This window comes from Lactuca saligna, chromosome 1, assembly GCF_052625555.1.
Source record: "Lactuca saligna cultivar CGN05327 chromosome 1, ASM5262555v1, whole genome shotgun sequence".
NCBI classification, from domain to species: Eukaryota; Viridiplantae; Streptophyta; class Magnoliopsida; order Asterales; family Asteraceae; genus Lactuca; species Lactuca saligna.
In genome coordinates this window covers 55,710,343-55,716,634 of record NC_136417.1, presented here as the reverse complement: position 1 = coordinate 55,716,634, position 6,292 = coordinate 55,710,343, and the positions used below count along the sequence as shown (strand labels likewise).

General features: G+C 36.2%; 1 pseudogene; it reads left to right on the top strand.

Annotated features, from left to right (window-relative positions):
- The first annotated feature begins 408 nt into the window (after positions 1–408).
- LOC144998368 (putative carboxylesterase 2 pseudogene) lies at positions 409–1,462 on the top strand (annotated as a pseudogene).
- Positions 1,463–6,292: the final 4,830 nt, after the last annotated feature.

Sequence of the window (6,292 nt, the reverse complement as noted above, 5' to 3'; positions counted from 1 at the left end):
ATATATATATCCTAGTAAAAAAATTATTCACTATAAAAGCATGAACATTAAAAAATTTAACCTACAAAACTCGATATAGAATAAAATCTTATTGGAAATATGCAACAATTAATTAGAAATAATTTATCTTAAAATTTCTTAACTATGATTCATACGAATAAGAAGCAACTTAAAAAAAAATGTATATTATTATGCTAGAGTTTAAATATGATTTTGATAGAAGGCTAAGACAAAAGAAATCCTGAGTTTGCATAAGCTACACAGCTTCCATGAAGAGACCGCCTACATTCATTAAATGATCCTTGCAAATTTCAACATCGCCACACATTAATTCTTCTCCTCTCACGAGTTCAACATCAGCACACAGGAGTCCTGATTGAGCCTCACCATTGATAATATTGCTTCTATACATAATCATATATCACCACCCACCATCATCATTCATCAGAAATTAAAGTAAATTAAAAGCTTCTGCTTTACCCTCAACGTTCATGTCAAACTCCCTTGTATTTCCTCTAAATTTCAATGGTTTGCTCGTACATAGTGATGGACGAATTGTAAGATCTATCCCAAACGATAACATCGCAGCTGGAACTGATACCTTAACAGGTGTCCAATCAAAAGACGTCGTTATCTCACACGAATCCAACGTCTTTGTAAGGCTTTACATTCCCAAAACCCTAATCCCTACTCGGAAACTTCCAACTCTGATTTACTATCACGGTGGAGCTTTTGTGACTGATTCCGCTGCTTCACCCACTTACCACCAGACACTTAACTTGATAACCACTGAATCCAACGTCATTGTTGTATCTGTAAACTACAGGTTGGCACCGGAATATCCATTACCAATTGCATACGAGGACTCGTGGGAGGCAATTACATGGGTGGCTAGTCATGTCGGAGGAAATGGTCCAGAATCATGGTTAAACGACCATGCAGATCTTCAGAATGTGTTCTTAGGTGGAGATAGTGCTGGGGCTAACATCGCCCACAATATGGCCATCCGGGTCGGGTTGAACCATGAGAAAGTTATTAACATAGAGGGTGTTGTTTTGCTCCACCCGTATTTTGGAGGAATGGATCCAATTGGAGCTGAGTCCAAGATATATAAACGGCAGAAAGAGTTGATAGATATGGGATGGCTGGTCGCAAACCCATCGGGGAATGGATTAGATGACCCGCTGTTTAATCCGGGTATGGACCCGAATAGTTCTGCTTTTGGAAGCTCTAAGATACTTGTGTGTGTTGCTGAGAAGGATCCGCTAAGGGAAAGGGGTCTGAGTTATAAGAAGGTGATGGAGACGAGTGGGTGGAAAGGCAAAGTAGAGTTGATGGAGAGCAAAGGGGAGCGCCATGTCTTCTTTTTGATTAATCCTTCATGTGAAAATTCTCGTTCCTTACGCAATAGAATTTGTAACTTTATAAATCCGATCAGAAGCAAAGCTTGATGTTTGATATATATTTATTGTTGGCAATAAAGAAACTACACATATCAATATTATCTTGGAGCTGTTTTGCTCGAATAACTATCAATAAAGAAACTACACATATCAAATATTATATCGTCTAATTAATCATCGATAATAGACTTATGTATTATATGAGTTAATTAAAAAAAATTAAATTATATGGGTTAATTTAATAAAAAGTTAAATATAAAGGTCAAAATATTTGAGAACTTTGAATTTATAAAAAAACAAGAAAAATAATGAATTATTATAATTTAAATGTTTTTTATCCTTTAAATTTAAACAAATAATTTAAATAAATAAACAAAAAAAAACTAATCAGCTTTAATTTGGAAAATTTAAAAATAAAAGCTAAATTCATTAATGAAATTGATATCTATATATTATTACATTTATTACACTTATTACATTAAAATATTATATGGAATTCAATAAAAAAACCTCATAAAATAACACGTAAAAAAAATTAATTCAAAATAACCACAAAACGACAATTGACAAATTGAATGAGAATGTGACATGTGCGAAAAAACCTTCATTTATTAGAATAGATTACAGATGTTGACCAAATGGAATTCAACTCACACTAATGGATATATGGATATAAAAAAGGGATATATACAGTAAAGTCCCGATATTTTCATCCAATTGACACAAAAATCCCAAACTAATTTTTTTTTGACACAAAAGCCCGAATTACCGGCATTTATTGACCCGATTGACCTTTTTTGCCGGTAACTCATTTAATAGCCGGTAATTGAGTTGATGTGGCTACTAACGCTTACTTGGAAGATGACGAGGACATCATTAAATGAAGAAGGGTTAATCAAGCTGGAAAAACCTCTCTTTTTACTGTGACAATTCTAGGGTTTTTACTGTGAGGGAGATATGAATTCGAGTCCAAGGGAGATACGAGTTGGGGCCTTGAAGATGGAAGGTGTGTTGGACTTTGACACGATCGACATGGAACTAGATGAAGACCTTCTAAAGAAACAGAGTAGGAGATGTAGAGATGAGTTCTTGAACTCACCGTCTCTTGACGATGAAGATGAAGACTTCATAATCCCATTATTCGAGAATGTTGAAGATGATGAAGCACCCGTGGAAGAAGAACCTTTGGATGACGAACAGGAGGAGGAAGAAAATGTAGATGAAGTTGTGGATGAAGAGGAAAATGATAGTGAAGCTCAATTTAAATATTCCACACATGATCCAAATGTGAAATGGAATAGAATGAAACCTCAAGAAGAAGAAAGGTATGAATCTCCACAGTAACTTAAACTCTGTTTAACAAATCATGCCATATCTAAAGGTTATCAGATTAGGTTTAATAAATGTGATAGTGTTAGACTACATTGTGTGTGTGCTAGTGATCATGAGAAATTCGGTTGTCCTTATTATGTTAAAGCCTCTTGGATGAGCACTGAAAAGTCATTCCAAATAAAGAAAATGTATCCACATCATATATGTGTCAAGAATTTTAAGAATGGAAAACTTATGGGACCAACATGGTTAGCTAGACAATTCCTTAAAGAACTTATTAGGACACCTAATTTGAAAGCTAAGGAAAACCAAGAAAAAGTTCAACAAAAATTTCACACTAAGATTTCATGGGTAAGGAGTTATAAGGCTAGATGTAGGGCAATGTCCATGATTGAGGGAAAATTAAGTGATCACTATGCAAGGGTGTGGGATTATGGTGGTGAATTGCTAAGATCCAATCCAGACAACACCATTAAAATTTTTGTTGAAGACAACAATGATGGTACAACTATTTTCAAAAGGATGTACATATGTTTCAAATCAATCAAAGAAGGGTGGAAGATGGGTTGTAGAAGGGTAGTAGGGATTGATGGATCTTTTTTGAAAGGGCAGTATAAGGGACAATTATTAACAACCATAGGTAGGGACCCAAACAATCATGTTTTTCCCATAGCTTGGGCTGTAGTTGACATTGAGAATAAGTTTAACTGGAAGTGGTTCCTTCAGTTGTTAGAGGTTGACCTTGGAATGGATGCAGGAAGGGGCATGTGTGTAATTTCAGACCTACATAAGGGTCTTCTTGAGGCAACAAAGGAGGTGTTACCATATGTTGAGCATAAATAGTGTGCACGACATATCTATGCCAACTTCAAAAAAGTATATAGTGGAATTCAATTAAGGAACCTATTCTGGAAGGCTACCAAATCAACTATAGAGGGTGAATTCAAGAATCACATGGATGAGATTAGACAGATTAACCCAGGTGCTTATGAACATCTAATGGCAAAGGAGCCAAATACATGGTGCATGGCTTTCTTTTCCACTAGATTAGCCTGTGAGGCTGTAGAAAATGGTATGGTAGAATGCTTCAATGTAGTTATACTTGATTCTAGGAAGAAGCCACTACTGACCATACTTGAAGAGATAAGGCTATATAGGATGGATAGGTTTTACAACCTCATGGATTTAGCTGAAAATGGAAGAATTTGGTGAGGACTTGAAGTAAGTTCTCCTTGTTTTGTATACATTTATGCTAAGTTATTAATAACTTTTATACTAATTTAGTAATAACTTTTATGCTAATTTAGTAATAACTTTTATTTACAGGTTTTGGAGGGTACACCGTAGTGGACAAAATGAATATGAAGATAGAAATGGTCTTGAATCATATGGAGTCAACATAGAGAAACAGAGTTGTGCATGTAGAATTTAGGATGTATCAGGGATACCATGTGTCCATGCCCAAGCATCTATCATGTTAACTCATCAGGTTCCAAAGACATTTATCAACAAGTGTTTTGGTAAGGCAATGTACAATTCAAGTTGTAGTTCTAACATTCTACCTGTTAATGGTGGCAATTTATGGAGAGAAGCTCCTTATATTAAGTCCTTACCCCCCCTTAGTGAGGAGGATGCCAGGAAGGCCTACTATGAAAAGGAAAAGGAATGTCTCAGAGAGGGATGACAAGTTCTCTCAAGTGTCCTCAAATGGCGGAACTATCCAATGTCAAAACTGTCAACAAAAGGGGCACAACAAGAAAACCTGTAAAAATCCACATGTTGAACCAGATCCTAAACCCAATAAGAAAATAGGCAGGCCAAGATTGGACCCTAGTCTAACCCAATGGACAAGACGTGGTAGATGGGGTAGAAGGGGAAATAGAGGAGGTGGTAGGGTACCCAGAGGTGGGGGTGGCTTTCATAGCTGGTTTGAAAGAAGTGAAACCTTAAATACAGTACCATCCCAAAAAAGGGTCAATGAAGAATACAATTCTGAAGAAATGGTGGATGTAGATGTGATGAGTGATGCAGATGGGCTGGATATGGCAGATATGGACTACATTACACAACAAATTAAAGAGTTGAGGAAATCAGGTTACACTGATGTAGACATTATTAGATGCCTTGGAATTACAAAAGCTCATTTAGAAGATTTTGGATATGTGGTAAGGTTTCATTTAGTGTTTATGTATATGATTAAGTGTTTTTTACTATATTTTTTTTTTCTGTTTTAGGCTGCCAATGTTGAAGGTGGACTGGAAGGAGGTGGACAGGGTAATGAAGAAGAAGAAGGACATGGACAAGGAGATGAAGTGGAAGGAGGTGGATATGGACAAGGAAATGAAGAAGAAGAAGAAGGATATGGGCAAGGAGATAAAGTGGAAGGACGTGGAGATGGACAAGAATGAGAAGGAGATGGAGAAGGAGATGAAGGAGACGGAGAAGAAGAAGATGGTGGAGATGGACAAGAAGAAGATGAAGGAGATGGAGAAGGGGATGAAGTGGAAGGAGTTGAAGCAGAAGATGTTCAAGGACATGATGAAGGTGGAGAAGGAGTTGAAGTGGAAGCTGAAGATGTTCAAGGAAATGAAGAAGGTGTTCCAGTACAACAAGGGCATTTTGGGAATAATATGCAACAAAGAACAAGGAGACCCTCAGAGAGGATCATTCTTTAGAAGCTGAAAAAGAAGTTGGTTGACCCTCTTGGTATAGGAATGTGTGAAGATAAGGCATTAGTTATAGATTAAGGATAGGGGTTATCATCTTTTGGTTCATATTTTGTAAACCATCTTTTGGTTCATATTTTGCATACCATCTTTTGGTTCGTATTTTGTAAATGGTGGTACATATCCACTTATATTGGTTCATATTTTGTAAACAATAACTGGTAATTAAGCAAGGGCATTAAGCAATGGTCATAATTGGTTAATGTCATATTCTATTTCAAGTTTGGTTGTGCAGGTTAGCCTTGGTTATTGACAGTTTTATTATTCATATGTGGTTCATAGCTGTTGTACTTTGATTTCACCATAATTTAATACAACATAAGTAAAATGTTCATTACATTGCAAAAGAAACAACATCGTACATAGTTACTACATATCCCACTATATTATCTTAAAATACAAACCAAAACATAAACCCAAAATAAACCACAACATTGACCACCTTGGAACAACACCACCTGCACCTTGCACTTGAGCTGGAACAACCTCTACTATTGCTTCTTCCATTTGTTCTACAACATCTCCATTCCACCCATTGTGCAATTGTAAGAGCAAGTCCTTGTACCACTGATTAGAGAGTGGAGGATCCACCCAATCAAAGAATTTACAATCTTTACTCGAATCCTGGATAATCCAAGATTAAAGAAAGAAAAAAAAAACTAAAAGATGAAGAATTTCAACATTAACAACTAACCCTATAATTTGGGCATCCAATGAATCTTCTTCCAGGATTTCCTATCTTCCATGAAGTCCACCTTTCAACTAAGTCACCACTTTCGCACAACCTTGCTTCCAACAGATGAAGAAGACGACATTCTCGTCTTTTCCTTT